Consider the following 13,511-nt stretch of genomic DNA (forward strand, 5'->3'; position numbering starts at 1 on the left):
GGGTGAGCGGTACGGCCCCGCCGAGCGCCGCGGGGGCGGAGGGGCGTCCCGCAAAGCTCCAGAATAGCAGCAGCTCTCCGAGGGGGCTTTTACAGCCACATCGGTGGATAAAAATCATGCGCTGGAACCAGTGAAATTGCATTAGAGCGTCAGTGTTCACAACTTTTCGCAGTTAAAAGTGTGTCTTGCCTTTATTACTTATCTAATTTAGACGGCAACTCTCACGGTGAGCGCCCCTAGTAATTTTTTAACTCATTTTCAATTTCAGCTAGTCTTCATTTCTTTATGTATTGATCCATTAATGGGTGTGTATTCGCACGGGTAGTTTTAGGGATTTGCTGCTTCTGATCTATCCTTCACTGAAACACTATATCATAACAGTGGTCGTCATGGGTAAATATTGCACAGCACCTTGCACTGTCTGTAACTTCTCAGTCAGGAAAATATGGTTATGAAGGCTCAAGATCAACTTTGTCCTGAAGGATTTTAGTGTTTCTGGAAAGCTCCTGAGTGTTTTCACTACAGTTCAGCTCAGCTCCGACTGTGCTTGAACTTTGTGAATTTAGCATAAAGTTTACTTAAACTTGGCTCAGTTCAGAGTGCGTGTGTTGTACTTCTCATAAGTATGTGAATTATCATCCTTTCTCTAGGACCTCAAGTCCTGTTTTTTGCCTGTTTTGCTAGCGAGTCAGCCAGGATGTGGAGCTGCTAAGGCTCCACTGATGAGGATGCAGTGATTCCCTGGAGCATGCTGAGCGCTTATGTTAACGCTCTTGTATAATCAGGTGTCAGAGTTGAAGTCAGCATCATAAAGCTTGACACTTTCAAAGGCAGTTTTTGATTTACTCGGGAAGGAAGTGCAAGATGATGGTCATTTTCTGTGAAAAGAGAGAGTTGCAAATCAGCAGCATCAGCTATTCTAGTGCTGCCCTTCCTCCATTTCTCTGCTATTAGACTGCTTTTTTTTGCGGACAGTGCTTGCAGACTGTTAGAACTACTTCTTTGAAGAATTCAGTATTAAAAAGTTGGCATAAGTTCATTTTTTGACATAAAAGGCAAGTAACAGCTTTCATGCAAAGCGCTCTGCGCTCTAAAATGAATATAGTAGAACCTTGCTAATCCACAGTTATGACTAGCAGTCTCTCCTCGCCTCTGCAAAGATTTAATAACAGATGCTGCAGCGAGGGCTTGTATTGCTAAAATGTTATTATTTTTTCACAGTATGCTACAGCTCACTTACTAGAATACTACCACGTAGTCTCTTCAAAAGCAAAGATAAATGGCAACTGTCAGAACAAATGAAAGTGGTTACAGTCTTTGCTGCAATGTAGTTCGTTTTTTGTTTGCTTAGTTGCTCTCTACTAATTCAGTATTGCAGGATAATGCACTAATCATGAATGCCTGCAGACTTTTTCTACAGTATTTATACACTTAATAAAAAATACTTTTGCAGAGTTACTTAGAAATTATGTTGCTTACTCTGCCTGCCATCAAGTGATTACTGTCAAGCGGGACTGTATTTGAACAAGTGACCCGGTAATGAAAGACTTTTTGCTGTCTTAACCCAAATGAAAGCAGCCAGTCTTTGCACTGGGTGTTTTACAGTATGACTGTCAGCTTTTTTTTCACCTTCTTTTCTTGTAAGCCCAAAGGAAGCAGGATGGGCATGTTTGTTTGTGAGATTAAAACAATTGAAAATCAGCACCTGATCCCAAACGTATTTAAGGTAGTCTCGAATTTCTGTTTGTTTAAGTAGATATGTATGTTTTTATTTGTATTACCCTGGGTTAAGTGTTTGGAGGTAGGAATGCTAAGATCCAGTGCTTCTCAAACCTGGCACCTTATCCTGTGTTCTTAAATCTATGGTAAGTCTCTCCCTGCCTTGGAAGCACAGGCGTGAGCCATGGAGCGCTGTCCTGTCCCAGGTGCATTGCAGTCAAGGGGAGGGCTGTCCTAATAGTGGGGCTTTGGATCAGGTCCTGTGAACCTCAAGAGGCACTCAGCAATCTTAAAGTGTCACCACGCACGTTTGGCACCTCATTGGAGGTACTCAGCACTTTGTAAACCAAGGAGCTAAACTAGTTCCTTTACCCTTTACAGCTGTGTGGCTGAAAATTTGACAGTGATGAGCTCCAGATGACCATATATCCTCTTAAACACCTCACCTAGTAAAATAAATGAAGAAGAAATATGCAGTAGGATTATTCCTTTGAGCTCCGTGATGAAGAAACAAATAACCATAAAAGCAGAGGGGGCAGCTGCTTCTCCGAGGCATGTTCACCTGCATGAATAGTTCATTGAAAGTGCTACCATGGAGTACTCATGTGTATGGATCAAGGGCAAATAAATAAATTTGGAAAGGATTGAGCTTAGGTTGATGAGCATATGGAGCTTTGAAAAAATAATTTACGTCGTGTAAATCCTCCTGTGCTGCAATAATAGAAGCATGAGATTTTTGGTTGCATGAGATGTCTTGAAAGAAACTAGGGAGGCTATAAATTAAATTGATCCTGTCTCCTTCCCTTTCTTTTCTGTGCTGTAGAAGTCTGATGTGTACTTTCTTATCCTCGTGTAATGCTGTTAGTTTTGTGAATTAGAGAAATGGTGGCTTTGGTAGCACAGCAGAGGATATGGTTGCACTGATTGTAAAGTGAGCTTGAATCACTGGGAAGATCATGGTACACTTCCTTGCCTTGCCAAGAGAGAGCTGAACAGGGAGGTATGCAAAATGCTTCCTGTTTTGTGTCCTCATTATTTTATTTTGTACTCTCGTAATTATTTATAGATTCCATGAACGAGGAGTCTGTCCCCGACCTTTCTTATCAGTGGCGTGTATAGTCAAAGCCATCACTAGTGAGGCAAGTCTTACAAAGCCAGTACTTGTAACAGCAACAGTGTATTTGGTTAGTGAATTCTAGCAATTAGTATTTCTGCTTTCTGTCCCCTCTGCCCACAGAAATCTGTTGTGCACTCTTACTTTCTAACAAAGGCTCATGCAAATGGAACTAATTTCCTTTCCAGTCTTAAAATATCATAAACTGAAGACATGACAGGTGGGTGGTGCAGCACACCATTTACTGTGAGAAGGGCCAATAATTGACATCTGTGTAACTGATAAATAACATGGGGGTGTGCATCGGAATATATACAGGTAATGTGCTAAAACAATAGCTCTTTCTGTGTTAAACTGAATATGTATGTTCTCAGATTTACTAAAAATATGCAACCCTTTCTGATTTGGGGAAAAATAATCAATTCATGACAGCTTTTAAAAACCCTGCTTTTCCTTAGAAGAGGCCTTATAGTCATCCCAGGAGCTTTTTTGTGCTAGGCAAACAACTTTCTTTGCAAAACTATGTTCTTTTTGAGCCTCCTGGAGAATTCCCATTCTGCATTAATACCTGCTGATTTTAAAAAAAAATTAAAATCAAAGCCAAAGCAGAAATATGGGGAGAATGAGACTCATATTCAAAACTGATTTTGATTATGGGCTGCTCTTCATGCAGTGTGCAGACTGCTAAAGTGTTGTGAACAGAACTTGGACCACCTTCTTCCAAGTCTGCACTCTCATGGTCACAGTATTTCCTTTTTTTACTTGTAGTCAAAATATTAAGTAAGTCCGTGCAGGTGCTTATTTGTCATAAGTTGATGTCATGATCCATCATAAACATGTAGGTCTTAGTTATGGAAAATAAACATAAATATACACACATTTTTTTCCAGACTTAAATATTTAGCAGCATCTTACCAGAAAGGAAGATTTATTGCACATCCACAGAAGTTGCTACACACAAAATCTTTAACGGATCCAGACTTTCTGTATTTGATATACAGATACTTTGTTTAATTTAAAAACTATAACTCTTTGGGATACAGTTTCAGCATTTGTAGAGCCCAGTGATCACTAATGTATTCTTCTGGTAGATGTTTTATTTAATTGGTTTTGTGTTTTGTTCAGTTTACAATAAATTGTGCTGAGGGAATCTATAATAAGCATTGACTGCAATATTACTGTAGCTGTACCTGTAATAGTAAATGTAATTATCTATCCAAACTGGGCAAAAGTCCATTTGTGGTAAGGTTTTGGTGCTGTTTCTGCAGAGTAACCAGACTACATTTTATGAAACTAAAGGGAGCACGAGGTCAAAAATCCTGACGGCTCAGACCTTTGATAAATGGCACATATATTGCAAAGTGAAAGGCAGATTTCCCATAGGGAGGGTTTTTCTTAAAATTCCTTGAGATGATAGTGTGATTATAAAAACAAACAGAAACTAAACCCAATAATCATATTTGAATGGAACAGCAGAGTCCCACCTGGAAAGCAGAATGATATTAATCTGACTGAAGTCACTCAGGAGTTGAATGTTTCCTTTTTCTTTTTTTTTCACGGTACAAAGTTTATGGCTTCATTTATTTTCTTCTACTAGCCTCTGTTTTCCCTCTCTACCAGCACTACAGCTTGCTAGTCATGTCACTGCCTGCTGAGTGACTCTCCACATTTCAGTAAATTCCAGCTGCTAAAGGAAAGAGAGAGCACCTCCTCTCAACCCCTAAGTAGACACTTAAAATTGATACATAGTTTAATTAGTAAATGTGTGTTTCAAACATGCTTCAAAGTCCTCCTCCACGCACAGCCCTCCACACCTGCAGCCATACCTGGTTTTACCTGGTTTGCTCGTTTAACTGGTGTTACCTGGTTTGCTTAGGAGCAGGCTACTGAAAGTACTGCTGTGCCGACACTGGGATAAGCTCGGTTTAAATCTAGGAGGGAAATTAAGCAATGAACACTAAAGAGAGATGCCAGACTGAAATTCTCTCTGATACTGCCAATGTATTTATTGCATGTGAATGATAAACCAAATCTGGCTTAATAACAATCATTACAGGTGTGTGTTTAGGCTGTGGATAGCAGCTCACATATCACAGTGGGAACATAATGCGTACTTCCCAAGCTTGATGGTCTTAGGAATCTATTGGCACAGGTCTTCAGAGAAAGAAATGAGGACTTCCCTTTTGATTTTATTAAAATTTAATAGACTAGTAGATTTTTTTTGAAAGAACAGAAGGGGAAAATTATGAGCTTTTCAGAAAAAAACAGTAACTGTTCTGCTAAAAGGTGTGTACAACTTTATGAATTTAAAACATACAGATACAGAAGCTTTTGTGCCAAGCCCTTTGCACGTCCAAATAAAATATTTTATGGTCCTGCCGGTTAAGACCAAAGGTTGTTCTCATAAAGGGGAGAGAATCTGCACTACAATGCAAGTGGGGTCCTTCTAGTTCCTGAAAACACAATTTCATTTAAGCAAAAGATGAAAGTATAGGTTGAAAGTAGTCTCCAGTATATGACTGCTCACTGTAGCTCAGGATGAAACTTGATGACCTGCAACATTCCTTCAACATTTTTATTCTCAGAGACTCACATTCTTTACCAAACATTCCCAACCCCAACCCCAGGCCCCAGTAATAATAATTTAAAACTCTAACAAATCACCAATGACAAAACCACTTGGAAAGAAATAATGGATGGGATCCTTTGCTGTGCCTTACTTCATTATAGGATATAAGGAAGGAATACTCCACTGTAAAGATGGTGAGACACTGGCACAGGTTGTCCAGAGAAGTTGTGGATGCCCCACGCCTGGAAGTGTTCAAGGCCAGGCCGGATGGGGCTCTGAGCAACCTGGTCTAGTGGGAGATGTTTCTGCCCAGGGTGAGAGGTTGGAACTAGGTGGTCTTTAAGGTCCCTTCCAACCCAAACCATTCTGTCACTCTATGATTCAACCATTAAGCCTAAGCTTGGACTTCTGCAGTAGGAGGGAGATGGATTGATCATTGACAATCTTAACAGCCATGCTTAAGAAAGCTTGGATGAGTTGACTTCTGAAAGCATGTCATCTGTCTCAGCCTATTGGAGAGGGGCCTAGCTGACTAACTGTGATGAAACACAGGACTTTTTGGACATAGATCCAAATAGGTGGAGGTTGTTGGTGCTGTAGCTGTTTTGTCCTTCCTTACTGTGACATTGCTGTCGGAGTTTCAGTTATGGGTTAAGACTCCGTTGTGGTGGCTGTTGCACAACCCCAGTGCAGAAATGCAGGTGCAGCTCTAAAGATTTTATAATGACAGTTTTACTTGCATACACCCCTGAGAAAGAGAATTGTATGCTTAAAGGATGTACTCTGACAGAGGTTGCATAAAGTTCTACATTTCAGTCCATGAGCTGCTGCAACAGCTGTTTAAGTATTTTTTTTTCTAATGATTGGCATATTCATACATAAGGAGTCATGGGGCCAGAGCTAGAAATTTCCCCTCTGAGTTGAGAGTTAATCAGGTGCTTAGAAACATGCCCACTCTCTGTGTATATATGTAGGTATGTTTATGTTTTTCTGTCTTTTGTCCAAAGTCAGTCGATCTGCAATTGCACCAAGAAAAAGTGAAGCAGTTTCAGCAGTAAGGGTTGTGAGTCTCTGCTCTGGCAGGAAATGTGTATTTCAACTCTTGATGCAGAAGTAGGAATTAGAGCCTTCTGCTGGGTGAGCACTGTAGCCCCATTGCTGTTGTGGAAGGGTGAGGAGGGCAGTGTCACCTTCTGTGAGGAGCTGTGTTTCACAGGGAGTTGCCCCTGTGCGCTGTGAAATGCTCGGTGCTGTAGCTGTGTGCTGCACATCTGCTGGACTCGCTGACTTTGGTGGAAGTGCCGTGCCCTTGGATCCTCTGGGTTTTGTCAGCCCTGGGTGAGGCTGTTGTGGAAGAGGAGGGATGTTGAGGCACTGCTCTCTTGTGGGATGAGAGCATGGATGCCACCCTTGGCAGAGATGGGGAGGGTCTGTGCAGCCCTGTCACCATGTCTGTGGGCTCTGAGGCAGAGTGTGGTGTTCATGGGGATACCCTGGGGAAATTTGAGGCTTGGCCAGAGGCAGAGCATAGGGTTCCAAAGGAACAGCTGTTGGATTAAATTGCAGCTGAACAGGAGTGCTGAAGAACTTTGCCAGTTACCTCACCAGTATCCTCTGAAATACCACTTGCCTAACACAGGTGATTTTGCAGTTTCCTACCTGCAAGGTGAAAATAACAGTGCTTTCCTATCTCTTAGGTTGGCTGTTGCTCTAAATAACCTGTGCACTTCAATATTAAAGTAATGGTTAGCACCATGGTTGTAACACCTGAAAGAGGCAGGACCATAGAAAATCACATCTATGGTTCCTTTGTTCCTTTGACTATTTCACACTACAGCCTAGGAATTAGAGAAGAAAAGGCTCTCACAGGTCATGCAAACTTCTCTACTTGTTCTGATGTTTGTTTTAATCAGGGCTCCTTTTAATGTGTAGTCCAGTTTAATTTAAATGCCTAGTCTCTAGCACTTCAAAATCATTGAATAGACTTTAGATTATGTGACTAAAACCAGTATCAGTGAAACTTAACCTGTATTTAATATGATATTTTGTGCTTTTGTTTAGTGGTATAATGAAATAACTGTGCTTCTTTCTCAGTGTTTGTTCATTTTGTACCTTTGTAGATCTTGTAGACTAGTAATTATTTCTCTGAATAACATTTATTTTGACCTTATAAATTTTCCCTTATAACTCACTTTTGCTAGCTCTTTAATTCCACCAGCTGGATAAGACACTACCTACATAGTACCTGTCCACTGGATATCTGACTGGCACATTTTTAGAAATGTACTTAGACACAGAGATTATTGTTCATTTCTGGCATCCTTCTAATCTAATCTCCCTCCAACGTCCTTGTGATTATCTGTGTTTTCTAAAAAGAAGACCCACAAAACAGTAAATAGTTTTTCTTTTTTTAAAGATAAGTCATAACAACATCACAATAATTTGGTCATTAGCAAAAAAGCTAATTTTTGTGGTTTCTGTGCAGTAACATCATTAAAAGTTTGTTCTAGTAGATGAAATAGATGTATTTAATGTTTTCTTTTCCCCATTTGCTTTATGTACTGTGTTTCTTTCCTGGTTTTCATAAGATCACTGGGGACACAGTAAAGCTGCATGAAGTGTCACAGAAGCGTATTTGCAGCACCAATCCCTGTGACGTGTCCTTACTCCTGTGGAGCAGTGGGCACGTGTTCACTGGCCAGTGTGTTCAGTTTTAGCAGATGGCAAGCTACACTCTGTGAAAACACAGTTTTTGTCACTGTTACTGTATCTTCTCTGGTCCCCAGACTGAAAGTGCCACAGGGAAAGAGCAGTCTTCCCCCTGCATGTCCATGAGCAAGATGTGTACTGGGGTTCTGCTCTGAGTTGGTGGCATTTAGGTCCTCTGTAATACCAGTAAAAATGATGAGGGCTAAGAATTGAACTGTTCCATCTGTTATTTTTAGCAGGGTGTAGCTTGGCCTCCCTAAGTGAGCTACACTAGAGAAACGTTACTTTTCTCAGGTATTGAAAAACAGCCTGTTTATGGATATGCATTCCCATGCTTTCCTCCACCAGCAATTGTCACTGCAAGACAGATGCCCAAGGGAATGGAGCTGGAGGGTGAGAGGAATATGTTGGAATCACTCTTTGAGCTTTAGGCACTGTTTCACAGTGTTTCACATTGGTAAATATGACTGATTCTGAAGAAATAAGTTATTTCTTCATTGAAAACACAATTGTATCGGGGATAGTAGGTTGCCATAAAATCCTCAAGGGTTTAAGTACAATAAGATATTTTTCCTGTGTTAGCTGGCAGAAGGATACCATGAATCTAAGGCATCTAAATCTGCAGCAGTACTTGTTAAACTTTACCATTTATGGAAAGCAGAACACTTCTCTAAGTTCTTGTTCTGTGCTCTGAGGTATTGTTTTGGGTGTTCAGCCCAAGTAGGCATCAGTGTTAACACAGGTAGAGATAAGAGTATAACCCTGAGGGAACTCGTGAACCACTTTTGTATGGGCAGCTCTATTTTGTGCATGGTTTTTGAGGGACTCCATGGATAAAGCATAAAAACAGAAATAAAACAAAAGCAGCACGTGCCAGGAAGGGGTGGATTACTTTCTGGGTGCATAAGATCTTTACCTGTCAATTACCACCACATGTCAATGGGGACCCAAATGGATGTAGTGCACATATACAGTGCTCCAACAATCAGCCTGTTACAGAATTCATGAGGCGAATTCCAGGAAGATGTGTAGCAGCAAATGTAGATGCTGGACACCTGTAAACACATGGAATTGGATGGCACAGAAACAGTAATTGTTTTTTGCTCACCTCACCTCAACCTGCACTGAGGTGGGAAAGGAAGTCAAACTCAGATTATTAGGATCTGCTATGCATTTGTGTGTTTGTGTGTTTGTACTTACAGGCTCTAATCTTGATGATTCTTAACTAAAGAAAACCCATTAGGGCAGGTTGGTATTAATAAACTTCCAAGTACCCAGCCGGTTTTGAGAGTGATCCCTCTGTGCTCTTCCTGAGCACTTTGTGGGCCCTGTTGAGACTGGTAAGGGTTCACATCAGATTTGGCTGTTACACACTGCTCTGTGAATGCACTATGTGAACATCATTCCTCCTGACCTCTCTCATTTTAGTCTTGTAACCCACACAAGTTTAATTGCTATGCATGGGACTTTGGAGTCTGCAGTATTGTAGTATTTCATGTGCTTAGAGCATAGAAAAAGCTCTCTTCTCCCAGGCTCAAATGCCCCCCCCCCACGCACTAGGACTTCATCAGAGTTGCAGCTTTTGATTTAGAGGGTCATTTCTTATTTTGCTAATATGTTTGGCTTTTAATCAGTGGTTTCCTGTGTTTCCCTGCCTGTTACCCAACTGCATAATGGCAAGCATGTCAAAAGGTCTCAGCTGCCTTGAGAGCAGTCCCGAAACATGTTCTTTGCCCTGAGTGAGAAGTACAAGCTGAGCAGAAACTATGCAAAACATCTACGTTGGGAGCAGGGTGGCTTCAGAGTGAGAGCTGAGTCCAGAGCACCAGTGACAGACTACAGAGGACTGACAGTGAACTCCCTGGTTGCCCTTGGCTGTGCTGCTGTTTGGGGTAGAGAATTGGGAAGCTCTTACTATTGGTGGTTCTGAGCTTTTTTTTACCCCTGGATGAGGGAGGCCAATACCGGCAGAGTCAGCTGAGATCTGATCCTGTTCTTTTTGAAGTTTCCCAGTCTGATAGGAGAAACAAATATGAAAGGGCCCAGTTTCTCTTTTCCTCTCTTGTATGTGACATCCACCGAGGTGCTGCTGAGCACATGCAGGAGGGAAGAGGATGTGTAGCTGGAGCAAAAGCGTCCATACTTTTGGAGCAAGCAGCCCACTATAAACGCTCTAAATTTCTCTTGGGTCACAGATATTATTATTAAACACTGTCTAAAACTGCTGTAAAGAAGAGAAGCAAGAAGGTCTGTTGAACTTCAACCAAACAGCACTTCTATAGCTCTGTGAAACCCACTTCGTGATTCAGGGATTAGGTTGGCTCCTACCAGCTTTCTGTGAAGGAAGATGCAGAAGGAACACGTTCCCTGCACATAGGCTGAATCAGGCACCTCTGCTTAAAAATTGTAACATGTAGCTCAGTGAACACATTTTCAGTTCATAATGAAATACATATGTTCATCTTCATGCAGCATCTCTCAAGGGCTACTGTGCAGAGCACTGGAGGCCACTAACAAGATCTTCTTTTCCTTCCTTCCTTCCTCCTCTTCCAACTGCTTTAAACCAGATGTTTTTTTATAAAGTGGGCTACATTTAGAAGGCTTTGAACCTTGGTATTCTTTTTAATAATCTCATTGCTCCTGAAGAACCCTGAGAGAGTTTTTAGAATTTATTGTATAAGCACCTTGTGCCCTGTGTTCCATTTCTTGATTTAAAAATCCTTGGGGGAGAAGAGGGAGGTGACTGATATCAGGCTACCATATATAACCCATGTGAGAACTGGGTTGTTAGCCGGTATGTTATCAATGCAAACGTTTGTTTTGTAAGTTTGCTAACTGCAGAAAAGCCACTTCCTAAACTGGCATGAACTGCTAAAACTTAAGAACTGAATAAAAGGCAAGTTTCTTCATCAGCGGGTGGACTTGGTTCGGCTTGATCAGTCTGTAAGCACGCAGGAATGTTCAGGCTGCTTTTGTGTGTGCTCCTGAGGCAAGAGATGCTTTATGAACACTGGAGCTGCATGAAAAGAAGAGCCTCCACTTCCTGTTTGAATCAATGTTCATATTATTGTGAGGGATTACATCTTGGCTCTAATGTTCGTGCCTGTGAAGAGTCTTCCTGAAGATGGGAATGTAAGGCTACAGAAGGATATAATCTTTATCTTGTTTGTGGAAACTGCCAGCAAGTCTGGTTGTTGCATTACTGTACTTTGTGAAGTATATTGAGGCTCCCTGAGGGAGCAGGACTCAGTCCAGCGTGATGTTTCACAGGGGTCGGTAGCTCAGAAGTCAAGCCCATTGAGATGAGAGCACTGAAATTCACATTTAGGCATAGTCTGTGTGCCAGGAAATTATATAGAGTTCATAGTCTTTGATCCACAGCCTCTTGTATGTGCGTGGTTTGCAGAAAATATGCAAGCTTTTTATTTTTTGTAGCTACTAAATAGACTTGTATTTATTAAGTGAACCTGATTGTCACAGTCACTATCACTCAGTGAGAAACTCTGCTTTCCTTTAGGCAACTTCCGCAGTTATCCTTTGTTTCTGTTACTTTTCTGTCTGCTTTTTTGTATGTCTCATTCCTCCTCCCTTTCTTTTCTCTATGTGCCTCCTTTGTTATTCTGCCTTCATTTCCGTCTCTGTATTAAATCACCTTTCTAACCCCTGAGGGCTTAAATAGCATCATCTTCCCTATTCCATCTGGAAAAAAAGACCTTCAAAGACATGATTAGTAATGACACTGACATGTCATCAGTTTGGGAGTTGCCATTCCAGTGAAAATAGATGTTCACACTTGGTCAAATGTTGTCTGCAGGCTGGGACACAATGCATGGCATTACTTAAGGAAACCTTGTGTTTGTGGCAGTATCTGTAGCTCTAGAGGATGGCAGTAGCAGGTGTTTAAAAAAACAACTGTCCCCAAAATATCATCATCTCAATTGAACCTGGTCCAGGAGAAGTGTTTTTTATCACATGCCCCAAATCGAAAGCTGTGGAGTGATCTCTTAAACTTTCCTGGGGTTATTTGGATTGGGGACATAAGGTGAAATACAATTCTTCTGTGTCAAACTTCCATGTGAGTTTAAATAATCATAATTAGAAATGAAAGACTCAAAATTCCACTTCCAGTTCTGTGATCTGCACATGCCATCTAATAGGAATTTGTATACTACCTATCACTGGGATGACTCTGCTGCTCATCTAGGTTTAACTGAAAAATAATCATCATCTATTCAGTTAGATTTAATGTGTAAATGAGGTATTGTGAGCAAAACACAACTTCTGAAATGTCTATTACTGTGGATTTTACTGTCTGGATTAAGTTCAGATATTAGTGCATGTCACTGATATTTGGGTGATGTCATTCTGAGATATGACTTTGCCAAGTATGCCTCATTATTACTTTTTGCAACTGGTAGACAATGAATTCTTTTTCCTTTAGATGAAATGAAATATTTACAAGCTGTTACTTATTGCAGGGATTTAAATGAATGAAGCTCCTTTTGAAAACAAATGCAAGCTGAGGAAGGCAGAGACAGCAAATGAGTTTGAAGCTGTTGTAGGAGGGAAACTTTGTGGTTCACATATCTGAGCTCTGTGGCTTTAGCTGAGCCCTGAAAACATGGGAGTCAAAAGCAGAAAAGTGTAAGGTCTTGGCTTCTGGCACAGCTTATTTCTCTGATGCAAGTGCACTTGCTGTGTAGTCACTACAGTTCATGGACTGAAAGAAGATGAACAGATTTAGAGTGCTTTTATCTAACATGAAATTGATACTGTCTTATGGGAATGACTTCTGAGAAGAACATAAGGATGTCTGTGCTAGGCTAGACCTGTGGATATCTAGGGAAGAGCATCAGACTCAGATAAATATTTTGTGATCCTTCACCACACAGCTTTTCTGGCCAACAGCAATTTGTGGCTCAGGGGTAACTGTAAAAGCTTTTCAGGTGCAAGAAACACACCTTGTTTATAAATATGAAAATAAGAGGAAGGATGAGTTTATGTACTTCCAGTACTGGATTTCTGTTGATTACATCATCCTTTCCACAAAGCTAAATGAGTTCAAATTTTGGGGTATGTTCTCTGCATGATTTAAATTTTGTGGATCTGTATCTACATTTTGGAATTTCAAAACCATTTCTTACTATATTGATTTAAATAGTATTTAAGTTCAGACAAATTATATAAAGTAACAAGTAGATCTCTCAGTGCATAATTTAATTAGATTTTTTTTTTCTACTGTAAGTTTCTTATCAATTTGGGAAGTTTAAAGGGTACTATTTCTCTTGAGTGAATATTGTTTCTGGAAAGAAAGATGCACGGCAAAAGTGGTTTAGATGTCTTTTTGTTTACATGGAATTTAGTAAAGCGTCTTTTTAGAAATGTGGATGATGGTATTGT

The 13,511-nt window shown here is 40.6% G+C and overlaps 1 protein-coding gene across 4 annotated transcripts in view; it reads left to right on the forward strand.

Moving 5' to 3' along the window:
- SORCS2 (sortilin related VPS10 domain containing receptor 2) overlaps nucleotides 1-13,511 on the forward strand; it is a 600,944-nt gene that overhangs the window by 49,016 nt on the left and 538,417 nt on the right. The gene's annotated exons all lie outside the window — the stretch shown is intronic.

This window comes from Lepidothrix coronata, unplaced genomic scaffold (genome assembly GCF_001604755.1).
Source record: "Lepidothrix coronata isolate B3197 unplaced genomic scaffold, Lepidothrix_coronata-1.0 Scaffold145, whole genome shotgun sequence".
In the NCBI taxonomy this organism is placed as follows: domain Eukaryota; kingdom Metazoa; phylum Chordata; class Aves; order Passeriformes; family Pipridae; genus Lepidothrix; species Lepidothrix coronata.